Source organism: Ambystoma mexicanum, chromosome 8 (assembly GCF_040938575.1).
Source record: "Ambystoma mexicanum isolate Mex_15411 chromosome 8, UKY_AmexF1_1, whole genome shotgun sequence".
Classification (NCBI taxonomy): Eukaryota; Metazoa; Chordata; class Amphibia; order Caudata; family Ambystomatidae; genus Ambystoma; species Ambystoma mexicanum.
Genome location: NC_090929.1, coordinates 1,638,451,453 through 1,638,464,327, shown reverse-complemented (window position 1 = coordinate 1,638,464,327; position 12,875 = coordinate 1,638,451,453).

Sequence of the window (12,875 nt, the reverse complement as noted above, 5' to 3'; positions counted from 1 at the left end):
TCTCATCGAATCATGCTATATAGAAAAATAAATACCCTGGAAGTCCCCATATATTCGGCCTAATAAATAAGGAACTCCAGGAAAACAGCACTAAGATCATGTCAAGATGGGTCAAGGATATTCAGATGAGACTTGGTCAAATTAACTGCACAGAGGAGGATCTGCTAAAAAATCCGACAAAAATTTAAAAAAAGTTACTACTTCAGGACTGGACATTAACAGAAGATCAGGCTGATCAAAATAAACTGACAAAGAATATACCTCTGCTGATAAATAAAGTCAATCAACCTCCTAATTATATGCAAACATTTCCCAATAAAAACCTCAGGGAAAGTTTCATGAGAATAAGATTGAATTTATTAATAACCAAAGAGGTAGCAGCCATAAGGAGTAAACAAAGTGAAAATGCCTGCCGTTACTGTCAAGACAAGGACTCAATTGAAAAATTACAACATCTAGTATTAAACTGTCAAGCCCTCGATCAAAAACGAAAGACTTACTTTTGTCACATTCTCTTTGATCTCCACTTTTATGATGAAAATGAATGGTGGTCACGCCACTTGAGCAGAGAAAGAACAACGAGGATGATCGCTGTTACAAGATTTTTTGAGAGTTTGAAACTACAGACTATAAACTCATACTGAAAGCCGAGATGAAAAACTGCACAAGATATAGCGGGGGCCGGGGGGGAAGTCTCTTAAACTCTCTAGCAGAAACTGCATTTGGAAAAAGAAAGGAGAACCTTTTGGGGTTTTTGATCATCTGAAGTAACTAACTAGTTACTTGGATTACTGCATGTTTTTCATCATTATCTTCACTTCATCCTCCGCCCCTTCTTAGGACCTCGACTTTCTTTCTTTAAAGGTTTTTTATCAGACTACAGAAAATGACAAACTGTCAATCCATGTAAAAATTGATTTTCAATTAAAACAAGTAATAATAAAACATTTTAAAAAACCAAGTCCTGACAAAGCACCTGTGAGACCAGTCTTTTCTGGCCTACTAATTGTCCATAGTGTGAAGATAAAGACAGAATAATTCCTTTGACACTATGTTCCCAAACATTTTACATATTGATTACTCCATTTTCCAGCACCTGGACAGCTGCAGAAGTTATTGCAGCATTTGATCCTGCAGTTATTCTGTCCCAAAAAAGTACTGAGGTCAGGTTCTCCTCATAACGCACAAAATTCCAGAGTACTGAGCATTGGTTCCATGTCCCTTCACAGTCCATCAACAGGTGCCTTCATGACTGTTTTGTTGGATCGATGCAGATTGTGCATAACTGCTGTGCCTTGTCACCTTGCTTTCGTTTTTCAAGAACTTCTCCGCAATGGAACAGATTAAGTCTCATTCTAAGGAAGTTTTTTCGCAGCAATTTATTAGCAAATTTTTCGAGAAAGCTTGAAACGCAGCCGACTTATTTTCCCCTTCTTAAAAAGGGGTTTTCAGCAGAGACCATTCTTACTTTCTCAACTGTCTCTATCCAGTCAAATGTTTCCAGTTTTTTCTTTATCTTAAGCGGATTGGAAATAAGAGTCTCAACGTCGAGGTCAATCTTGGAGAGAGACTTCATTACTTTGTTCCCCAATGACGACAAGATTGCTGATTTAGAGTTCGACATATGACATCTTATGTCGCCATAGAGAGTGGTCTCTTTTCCAATAATGATCTCGCTATATAGAAAGATTCATTTCCTGTCCGCCATACATTTTAGGGATTTCAGGCCCAGTTCGGCTCTGATTAGGTGTACAGGTAGGAAGTGTTACGCTCACCTGGTATCCACAGGGATGCCACTCTAAGAGCGCTATGATGCGGTAAGTAAGCTCTATGCACAGCGCTGCAAAGTCTTGCCTTTGCTAACCTGTGTTTTCCTTCCTTGTAGGTCGCAGTGTTCTTCAGCGCGAGTGGAATGTCCGGAGTGGTGCCAGCCGAGAGGCGACCAGCGAGGTAAGCCTTTTGAGCAGTTCGTAATTTTTAAATATTTCTACAGCTTTCTTTAATGTTGCCTCTATCTTCCTCTTTCAGGTCGTTCTGTCCGGGAGGCGTGCAGATTCGAGGATGCTGTTCTCAGTAGCTGCGAGTGTTTAAAGATGAAGACTGCAGGTAAGATGCTGCTGCTAATGATGTTCCTTTTGTCTCCTTGCAGGTTCTGCTTCTCCGAGGTTCGAGGGAATAGCTGGACATGGTGAGCATCACGTTGCAAGCTGCAAAGTAACATGAAGCATGTTCTGCAGTCAGGGTGTGGTTTAAATAGCCCAGGTAAAGCAGTACCAGGGAAAGTAGTTCAAGGCCTGCCACACCCAAAACACTAGACTGCATAGCTTGGTTCTTAGGGAACCAAGCTATGTGGATGCCTCGATGTTGGCTGACTATACAATAAATTAGTTCTCAAGCACATTGTTGTTCATGGTGTATGAGCCTGGCGCCATAGGCGCCAGGACTGGCCGCATGAGGGCTTTTGAAGAGGATGCCAGGCTCTAGAGGCCCCGAGTCCTGACTCCACGTGGCCAATGGGTTTGCCAGAAGGGGCTTTGGGCTAGGGCCGTGACAGCACTCCCCCCTAAAACCCCTCCCATGGTGTTCCTTCTGTCTGGCCCAGGTTTGGTTGGGAAGTTCCAATGGAATTTCCTGATTAGACGTGGTGCATGGATATTCTCACTGGGCTCCCAGGATCTATCTTGTGGTCCAAATCCTTTCCAATCAACCAGATAATATAGCTTGGTCCTAGAGTATTTAGAGTCCAAGATAACTTTGACTTTGAATTCTGGTTCTCCGTATGGGCTTAGGTGGTGTCCCAATCCGTGTGCCGGGTTGCATTGGTTTCAGGGGACACACATGGAATACCGGGTGGATGTGTAGATTAGGTGGTAAATCCAGTTTCACGGCTGCTGGGTTGATAATTGCCTTAATTGTATAGGGTCCTAAGAATCTGGGATGAAAGGTCTGGGTTCCCTTGATGGGTACGAATTTAGCGGCTAACCAAACTTTGTCTCCTACTTGATAATCGGGGGCCTTTTTCCGGTGTTGGTCGGCAAATCTCTTTTGTTTTTCTTTGGCATTAATAAGGTGTTCCTTTGCCCTTTTGAAAGCCTGAGTAATGGTTGTGTTTAGAGTATTACTGGCTGGAAGGTCTAGTTCAGAGGTACGTGGATGTCTACCATGAAGGGTATAGAAGGGCGTTTGTCCTGTGCTTGAATGCAAAGAATTGTTATATGCATATTCGGCTATCCATAGTAGGTCTTTCCAATTCCTTTGTTCGTGGTGCAGCATGCACCGTAAATATTGCTCGAGTGTCTGATTGGTTCTCTCGGTTTGGCCATCCGTTTGGGGATGGTGACTGGTAGATAGCCGAACGTAGATCTGCGCCATTGCACAGCATTTTTTCCAGAAGTTTGAAACAAACTGGCTGCCTCGATCAGAGACCAGAACCGAAGGGAAGCCATGTAGCTTAACCACGCCCTCCAGGAACACTTTTGCTAAAGTGGCTGCGTCTGGGAGGCCTTTGAGAGGAATAAAATGGGCCATCTTCGAGAATAAGTCCACAACTACAAGGATGGTGTTGAACCCTTGGCTTGGAGGTAGATCAGTGATGAAGTTAATGGAAAGAGTGTGCCATGAAACTGGAGGAATGTCCAATGGTTGTAGGAGACCAGATGGTTCTTGTTTCTGTGATTTATTTTGTGTGCAGACACCGCAGGACTGAATATACTGAATGATGTCCTTACGCCAGGTAGGCCACCAAACGTTCTCTTTCACCTTAGCTAGGGTTTTGGCGATCCCAGGATGCCCTTCGATTAGTGAATCATGATAGTTTGAAATAATATGCTATTGTAATTCCTTTTTGGGTACATATAGGCGATCCCTAAAAAAGGGTAGGTGGTCCTTGATGGTATATTGTTCTCCTTGAGTTTGCCATGCGAGGTAGGCATCAGGATTCATTGTCCGTTGGATTTCTTTCCATAGTTCTGCTTGTGTTAAGGCTATCATGATACCCAAGAGTTTGTCTTCAGGTATAATAGGTACTGGGTCTGGAGTTGCATATACTATTTCATCTATGCCCATGCGAGACAAGGCATCCGCCTTTCCGTTTCTGACTCCTGGTCGAAATGTGATTACATAATCATATTCGGCGAAGAAAAGGGCCCACCGTAATTGGCGCGAGGACTGGGCCTTGGCTGTTTTGAGATATTGCAGGTTTTGGTGGTCTGTAATGACTGTAATGGTGTGTCTGGCCCCCAGAAGGTAGTGCCTCCAGGCTTTAAAGGCGGATTTGATAGCCAGGAGTTCCTTGTCCGTGATGGCATAATTAATCTCTGGAGGTGAGAACGTTTTTGACCAGAAGGCCACAGGATGTAGCTGGCCGGTTTCCGGGTCTCTCTGTGAAAGGACAGCCCCCATTGCGAGACTGGACGCATCAGTTTCAACGACATAAGGGAGGTATGGACGAGGATGTTGCAGGATTGGAGCAGAGGTAAACCTTGGTTTAAGTTCCTGAAAGGCTTCTTCTGCTTCTTCGGTCCAAGCAAACCTTTTATTGTTTTTTCGTAATAGTACTGTGATTGGGTGCACAACCTAAGAGAAGTCTGGGATGAACCGGCAGTAGAAGTTCGCAAAGCCCAGTATGCTTTGTACCCCTTTCAGAGACGTCGGTGAAGGCCATTTCAGAATGGCATCTACCTTGTGCACGTCCATTCTGATGCCTCTTGGAGTAAGGATAAAACCAAGAAATTCTACTTCGGTGACGTGAAAAAATCATTTTTCAAGCTTTGCAAACAAGCAATGTTGACGGAGCTTGGTGAGGACTGAACAAACGTACCTGACATGATCTTGTTCCGAGGCTGAGTATACCAAGATGTCGTCTATGTACACTAAGGCGCACACATCATTAAATCCCTTAAGACGTCATTCATGAAATATTGGAATACCACAGGAGCGTTGCATAACCCGAAGGGCATGACTTGATATTCAAACAAGCCGTACTTAGTATGGAAGGCGGTTTTCCATTCATCTCCTTTACTGACTCGGACCAGGTGGTACGCTCCTCGAAGGTCCAATTTGGTATAAATCTGGGCATCTTTAAATTGGTCTAGCATCTCAGGGATAAGTGGCAAGGGGTAGCGGTTCTTCACGGTGATCTGGTTCAATGCTCGGTAGTCAATACAGGTTCTCAAGTCTCCTACCTTTTTCGGTACGAAGAACAAAGGACTGGATGTGGGGGACTTCGAAGGACAGATAAATCCGTTTGCAAGGTACTGGTCTAAATAGGATTTCAAATGAAGGTTTTCTGGTTCTGTGAGAGCGTAGATCCTAACGCAAGGGATTTGTGCACCAGGAACAAGGTCGATCTGACAGTCATAGGGCCTCATTACACGGTATGCATTAAGGGTTTACCGGTACCGGTATTTTACCGGTACCGGTAAATCCTTACCGCCTTACTAGCAGGTCCCTTTGCGGGTTGGGGAATTTAACGCCTGCTTTTTGCAGGCGTTAAAAACCAACCCGCAAAGGGACCAGGGAGCTAATTATGGTACCGCAATTTGCGGTGCCGTAATTAGCACCTTCCCCATTCCCATTATGCCCTATGGGGCAAAAATGGGAATGGGGAAGGGCAATGGGGGAAGGGGGAATTACCGCCCCACCAACCTTGGAATAGGGCGGTAATTCCCCTTTCCACCAAGGCGGTGCCGGTATTTTACCAGCATGTACCAAGGTGCTAAGAGCACCTTGGTCCACCGCCATCCGTGCAATGAGGCCCATAGTCTCAGTCTAGAAAAATGGATACCTCTACTTTGTGACCACAAACGTATTTTGGTGGCTGTGGGCCAACCGTCTCATGCACGATATGACAGAATATAGGTTTTAAAGTTTGCCAATGAACGGCCATTTTGATGTAACAAGAATCGCCATTTTGTTTTCTAAACATTGCTTATTGCTTTCTGTTCCTATTGCTTCGCAGTATATTTTCTGCTTACACTGCTCGACTGTAAAACATTGTTGCCTGCACATAAAAAGGACAAGGCCGCAGGGCCGTGAGGATAACAAGAGTTTGTTGAAACACAACGTAGGCAGCGCGAGGAAGAATGCCCGGCTCCCTCCCGAATGTAGCCTTGAAGCAGAGCTGCAGGACATTTAATCATTTCACAGCTGCCAGCCAGTCTCATTATATGGTAGAATATGTTAGAATAATACAGTTAAAGGCTTGAATTATGCTTTTCTTATGGCCCCCCTTTGCTGAGCCCCGCTAGAGCATGTCGGCTCCCAGGACGCGAATAGCACCTGATAGATAGCAAGGTCCGGAATGCAACTCCCCCCCGGATGTAGTTCGCTTCCAAGAACAGAAGCGCTGTGTTCTATTCAATAACCGAAAGATGCCTTCGCACTCACAAATTACAAATTGTTACTAGAATAGATGTTTGAAGGTGTCATAGTGGTCGGAGATGTCCATCATCACACCAAGTTCAAAGAAACCCAATAAAAGGGGGGTGTTAAACATGTCATAGCTGATTGTTTGATATGCCTTTTGTATACATGTAACTGATGTACGTAATTCGCTCTCTTGCGTCCCTCGAGGTCTAGAGATACACGTCACGGGACGTGAGACCGAGTTGCCCAACTGAGACTTTTGCTTTGCAATAAACCCTAGCTTTGGGAATACAACCTCGTGTCTGGCGTATCTATCGTGTGTGGTGACTCGCCTTGTTTCCATAGACGTTAGGGACCCCTAGAGGCCCCTTTCAATAGGGCCTGTGCGGTGGCAATGTATTGGCTTGGTCCTTTCGGAAAACATCCTGGAAATCATGGTATTCCCTTGGCAAGGTAGTAGTTGCTCCCAGGGTTGATACTGTCGCTCCGGGAGTCAAGGGAATACAGACATCGGGTTTCTCCTCTTGGTAATAGCAGGCAGGGGAGCAGTCACCGGGGAAGGTTAATTTTCGTGCAACTGAGGTGCCTTGATGAGACCGAATGAAATAGACTCCCGGTGTCCATTCTGGCACAGCAAGGTTACCTTGGCTGTGCACTGGGTTACTGGTCTGGAAGCGATTTCTGTCCCATCCACGGTGGTTACCTTGTCCATAGTTGGCTTAGAACACAAAGGAAGCCCCATCTCTGCTGCCAGTTCTTGATCAATATAATTTCCAACTGCTCCGCTATCGATGTATGTTTCAACGGCATGCATTCTTGATGACTGTTGGTGGTTAATTAAGATCACTGGTATTGCAAAGTGCGAGGTCAGCAACTCTTTCTTCTCACTCGACAAACTGACCTACGTTTGTCGAGCTTGGTAGTTTCCCGATTCCTTAGCTTCATCCTTCTCTATGGCCTGACTGTTCTTCTTGGGGGTTTTACTGTACAGTCCTTCAGGAAATGTCCTGGTTTCCCACAATACAAACAAAGCTGTTGTTGTCTTCTTTTGTCCCACTCTTGTTTTGGTAATGGAGGCCGTATCCCCCCAATCTGCATGGGTTCTACAGCATTTTCAGGTACACAGGGTGTGTTTTCCCTTGGTCGAACAAACACGGTCCAAGGGTCCGTTTTAGACCGGTCTGCCTTTCGGTCCTGCAACCGGTGGTCTAGCTGCATGACCAGAGTTATGAATTCTGCACAATCTCTGGGTGGATCAACCACCTGGGCTAAGACGTCCTTTAATTCGCCTCGTAAGCCTCGATGGAATAACGTGGTCCTTTTGTTTTCTGGCCACCTAGCTTCGGCAACCAGTCTGTTTAAGGTAGCAATGTACGTTAACAAGTCTTGATTCCCCTGTCAGAGGGACAAAAGTTCATTGTCTACTGCTTGTTCCTGGGTATGGCGAGCAAAAATGTTTCCATTTCTCTCTGGAACCCCCCAAAGTCATGTAATAGAGGATAGTCATGGGTTACCAACGGCACCGACCAATCTGCTGCACTACCACTCAGGTATGATAAGACAAAAGCTACCCGAGCTTGGTCGTTTGGAAATGCTCCAGGCCTACAATAAAAGTGAAGGCGGCACTGATTGATGAATGCCGCATACTTCCGTGGGTCACCTGAGAACCTTTCTGGTGGTGCCAGGGGCACTGTTCCAGGTAACGTGATCTGTACCAGAGTGGGTGGTATGTCGGGGTTTTGCATCATTGGATTGCTTCAAGGTAGAGGCGTCTGTCCTGCCTGTGATTGCAAGTATTGCCTGCTAATCTCTTCAGTGCATTCTTTGGTCACTAGTAGGTCTCTCCGGAGGGCATTAGTCTCTTGTCAGGCAGAATGAACCTCAGCACGAAGCTCTCCTAGTAATTGGGCCAATTGGTCCATTTCTGATGTCTCCATGGCGCCTAGGTCGATTTGTTATGGTAGGCTTCGTGTTCTGTTACGCTCACCTGGTATCCACAGGGACGCCACCCAGCCGGGTTACTCGCTGATATATTTCCCAGCTATGCCCTGATGTGGTCCGCGGGGAAGGTTCTGCCTTGTGGGAGAATTAGGCATGCTCTCCATCCTGCCTTCTTTGCAGGGGCGCGTTGCCTTTCATTGACGAGTGCGGTCCAGTTACTTCACTGACACCGGCCCGTTTGTTATTGTTCAGGTAGGTTTTATTGCTGTTCTTTAGTTTTGTTGCTATCCTGCATACCTTTCTTTGTTTAAAATGTCTCTTTTTCCTCCATTAGGTATGCAGAGCTTCAGCGCGGCGAACTGGCTTGGTTGAGCCCCGCTGGTAAATGATAGCGCATTAAGAGTGCTATGATGCGTAAGTAAGCGCTATGCGCAGCGCTGCAAAGTCTTGCCTTTGCTAACCTGTGTTTTCCTTCCTTGTAGGTCGCGGTGTTATTCAGCGCGAGTGGAATGTCCGGAGTGGTGCCAGCTGAGAGACGGCCAGGCAGGTAAGCCTTTTGAGCAGTTCGTAATTTGTAAATGTCTCTACAGCTTTCTTTAATGTTGCCTCTATCTTCCTCTTTCAGGTCGTTCTGTCCGGGAGGCGTGCAGATTCGAGGAAGCTGTTCTCAGTAGCTGCGAGTGTTTAAAGATGAAGACTGCAGGTAAGATGCTGCTGCTAATCATGTTCCTTTTGTCTCCTTGCAGGTTCTGCTTCTCCGAGGTTCGAGGGAATAGCTGGACAATGTGAGCGTCACGTTGCAAGCTGCAAAGTAACACGAAGCATGTTCTGCAGTCAGGGTGTGGTTTATATAGCTCAGGTAAAGTAGTACCAGGGAAAGTAGTTCCAGGCCTGCCACACCCAAAACACTAGACCGCATAGCTTGGTTCTTAGGGAACCAAGCTATGTGGATGCCTCCATGTTGGCTGACAATACAATAAAGTAGTTCCCAAGCACATTGTTGTTCATGGTGTATGAACTTGGCGACATAGGCGCCAGGACTGACCCCATGAAGGCTTTTGAAGAGGATGCCAGGCTCTAGAGGCCTGAGTCCTGACTCCACCTGGACATTGGGCTTGCCAGAGGGGGTTTTGGGCGAGGGTTGTGACAGGAAGTCCTAGGACCTTTTTCCACAATCGACCTTCAAATGTCTCCCAATTTATAAACCAGAGTCAAGGTCATGCTTCCAATCCATAGAGGACAACTGGAACTATTTTGGCCAGATAATATCTGGTTAGTGGAGAGAATGAAAATTTACAAAATGTGTGATTCAGTTTAAGCATTTGTGATGCGCCCTGGTTTATCTTTACGGACACCTCGGCCTCAACTTTGGAAATAGATGGGGAAGCATAGATGTTATACCCCAAATACTTGACCATCTCTACCCTTTTGATCTTTTGACCACCTAGCTCCAAGCTTGTATATTAGATTTTTTTGAGGATGTTTAAAGACCATAATATATGATTAAGCAGGGTTAATTGAGAGTTTGTTGATTCCCGCATACTCATTCAGTTTTGTGAGAGATGTTGAAGCCCAACTGGTGTTCTATCTAGGAGCACTATATCGTCTACATAAGCCAGCCAATAGATTTATTTCCCGTTCAACATAGGTCTGGCCAATGCAGACGATTCCAGGGAGAAACCCATGTCTGCTAAGAAAAGTATAAAGAACAGGGGTCCCCCAAACACCCCTCTCTCACCCCCCTTTCTACCTCTATGAGTTCCAAGAGATGATCTGACTCGTCCAGACGAACTCTTAGTTTGATGTTTATATGTAGCTCCACCAATATTGCTAACGGTGCCTCTGGTAGGCACAATTACCTCTGTTTTTGCCAAAGTAGAACCCCATCAACTTGGTCAAGGGCCTTAGATAGATCAATCCAGGCTCCATATAAAGGGAGCAATCTGTTTTCCTCTGTCTGCTCGCTCGCTAGGTTCAAGATCAAGCCATTTAATGATGTCGACATGCCTTTTCTGAAACCTGTATGGAAGCGGGACAGGATGCTATGCTCTTCTAACCATTGTGTCATTCCGTTTAATATGAGCTTCATGAAGATCTTGCTTTCTATGTCGAGCAGAGCTATTGGTCTGTAGTTCGCCTCTGCTCGACAATCCCCGCTCTTAAAGAAAGGTATGACCAATGCGATCTTCCAGGATGCTGGAAACAGAAGTCTCTTAAGGATTTCTCTAAATAAGCAAGATAACAGGCTTGCCCACATTTCTGGTTCGTTTTTAAGCATTTGATATGTTAGGTCATTTGGCCCTGCTGCTTTTGACTTTGACGACTTGATTATGATCTCTTGGATATCTCTTTCATTAATGTTGAGCTGCCAGGGTGTGTCTGGGTTAACTGAAAATTGAGGCCCATTTGTGCTCTGGAAAGTTTCAGTTAGGTACATCACCCATCCCTTTTCAGAGACCAGATTACATAGAGAATTCCCTGCACCACCCTCAAATTGACTAATCGTTGCCCAGAAGTTTTTGCTGTTATTTTCTCTGAGCATTTTTAGTACCTGCTCTGTTTCAGATTTATATTCTTGCAGGGAGAGCCCAGCTGATCTAATTTCTCGCAAGGCCTTCCTGTGCCCTCTTTTTCCTTTGTGTCACCTCATTGTATGCGTGGACATGCTTTGTTTTAGTGTCCCTCCTGATTTACTAGGGGCTGAGGTAGTCCAGAGGAATTTAGTGAATTTTTGCGGATTGCATTCTGATTCCCAGATGTTTCTTGGGGTCTTCTTTAATTGCTTGTTTAGTTTTGCACCTTTGTATTTATATTTCACTGTTTTTATTTTCCCTTTTCTGCCATCTAATTGTTGCTTATTCATGCCTATGGAGGAGCTGAGAATATCAGGGAAGAACAGCTCCAATCTACTATGGTCACTCCCCCATCATGCTTTATTGTCAAGACTGAGGGGAGTGTATGCAGAGAGTGGGAGACGAAAATATAGTCGATGGTGGAAGCAGAGTCCCCTCTATACCATGTTGTCATGTTGTGGATACTCCCAACTCCCCTCCAGTGGTCCCATTTACCCTCCTAAGGTCCCAGTGCTCAATGAAGTCCAACTACATTCTCCCTTTCCTTGATTTGTTTGGCTGCAGAATAATTTGTTGAGTCCTCTTTTAACTGTAAGCAGTTTGTATTCAGATCCCCTGCTAAGATTATGTTGCTATAGACCGAGTCTAATTTCACTGCTTCCAGTAATAACCCTAGATTTTCAAAATAGGGTTGTAATTTTGAGCTGGCGGGGTTCCAATATACATTAATCATCACCCATGTTGTAACTTTCCCATCATAATGCATCTGGGCTCGACATGCCTGGATACCCAGGGCACTTTCCCAGATAGGAGTTACATTTTTAAATAGTGAGTTTTTTAATGCTGTAAGAAGGCGACTTTGCTTTCTGCAATGCTGTTAAACATAGCATGGTGTACCCTTGTATTGTCAACGGGTTCACCAACCATGTTTCCTGCAATAGGATAATTTCACTCTGATTGAATAGATGGTCCTGCATGCCTCTTGCCTTGATGGTACTTGAACCCTGTGAATTCTAGTTGATGACATTTAAACCCCTTTTTCTAAAGGTGCTGAGTACCTAGCCCCAATTTTTGCAGAACTTGCAAAAATATTTCCAGCAAAAGAAATTATGTATTTTCCTGTGAGTTCTGCTCTTTTATTCTTTTTTCCTCTGTATCTTCTTTGAGCTCTTGGGAAACTCTCCCTTTTATGGGATTTCTCTTAGTAGATTCTGTATTGGTGAAGCATTCACTGAGGTTGCCATCAGAGTCATTAATTGAGATTTCCAGACCATAAGATTCCAGTTCTCTTGATTCTTTCAGAATGGCACTTTGTGCACTAGCAGATGTAAAAACTATTTCCAACAAGAAAGGATCTTGGGACAAAGGAAATATTACACTTTCTATGTCTTCCGAAGAAAACCGATATACGTTTTTTACTTTTGTCACGATGCTCAAGATCACAGAGCGGCTCAATGATTTATGTTGCTTAAGTTTACTCTAGGGATGGCATAATCCTTTGGGCTTTTTATCATTGTCGGAGCAGGTGATTTAAACATGCCTGATTTACCGGACTAGCAATTTCAGGATTCTTTTCAGCACTTATCGACACAAATTTTTCATTCCCATTGTGTATGCAATCTGGTTCTGTTGGTTTCAGTTGTATTGGGTCCTGAGCTGTGCCAATTGTTATAGGTTCTTGGGTGGCCAGGCCCTCGTTGCTGCTTTTCATTCTTGTTGCTAAGAAGATAAGGGCTGGTTCCACTACATACCGGCAAAGGATCTTTAAGGAGAGCGACCTCCTTCAACGACAGGGCATTTTTTCGTACGAAGATAGGATCCCATTTTATTGTGCTCGATGTTCCATTTTTCTGAGGAGCCCCCAATGGTGAGTAGGTGGCCTGCAGATTCTGGCAATTTTAGAGTCTTTAACAGCATTTTCTTCTATGGTGCCCCTTGAGTTGCTACCCAGTCTTAGTTTCATGTCTGTTTAAATACCAATACTTATGTTCCGTG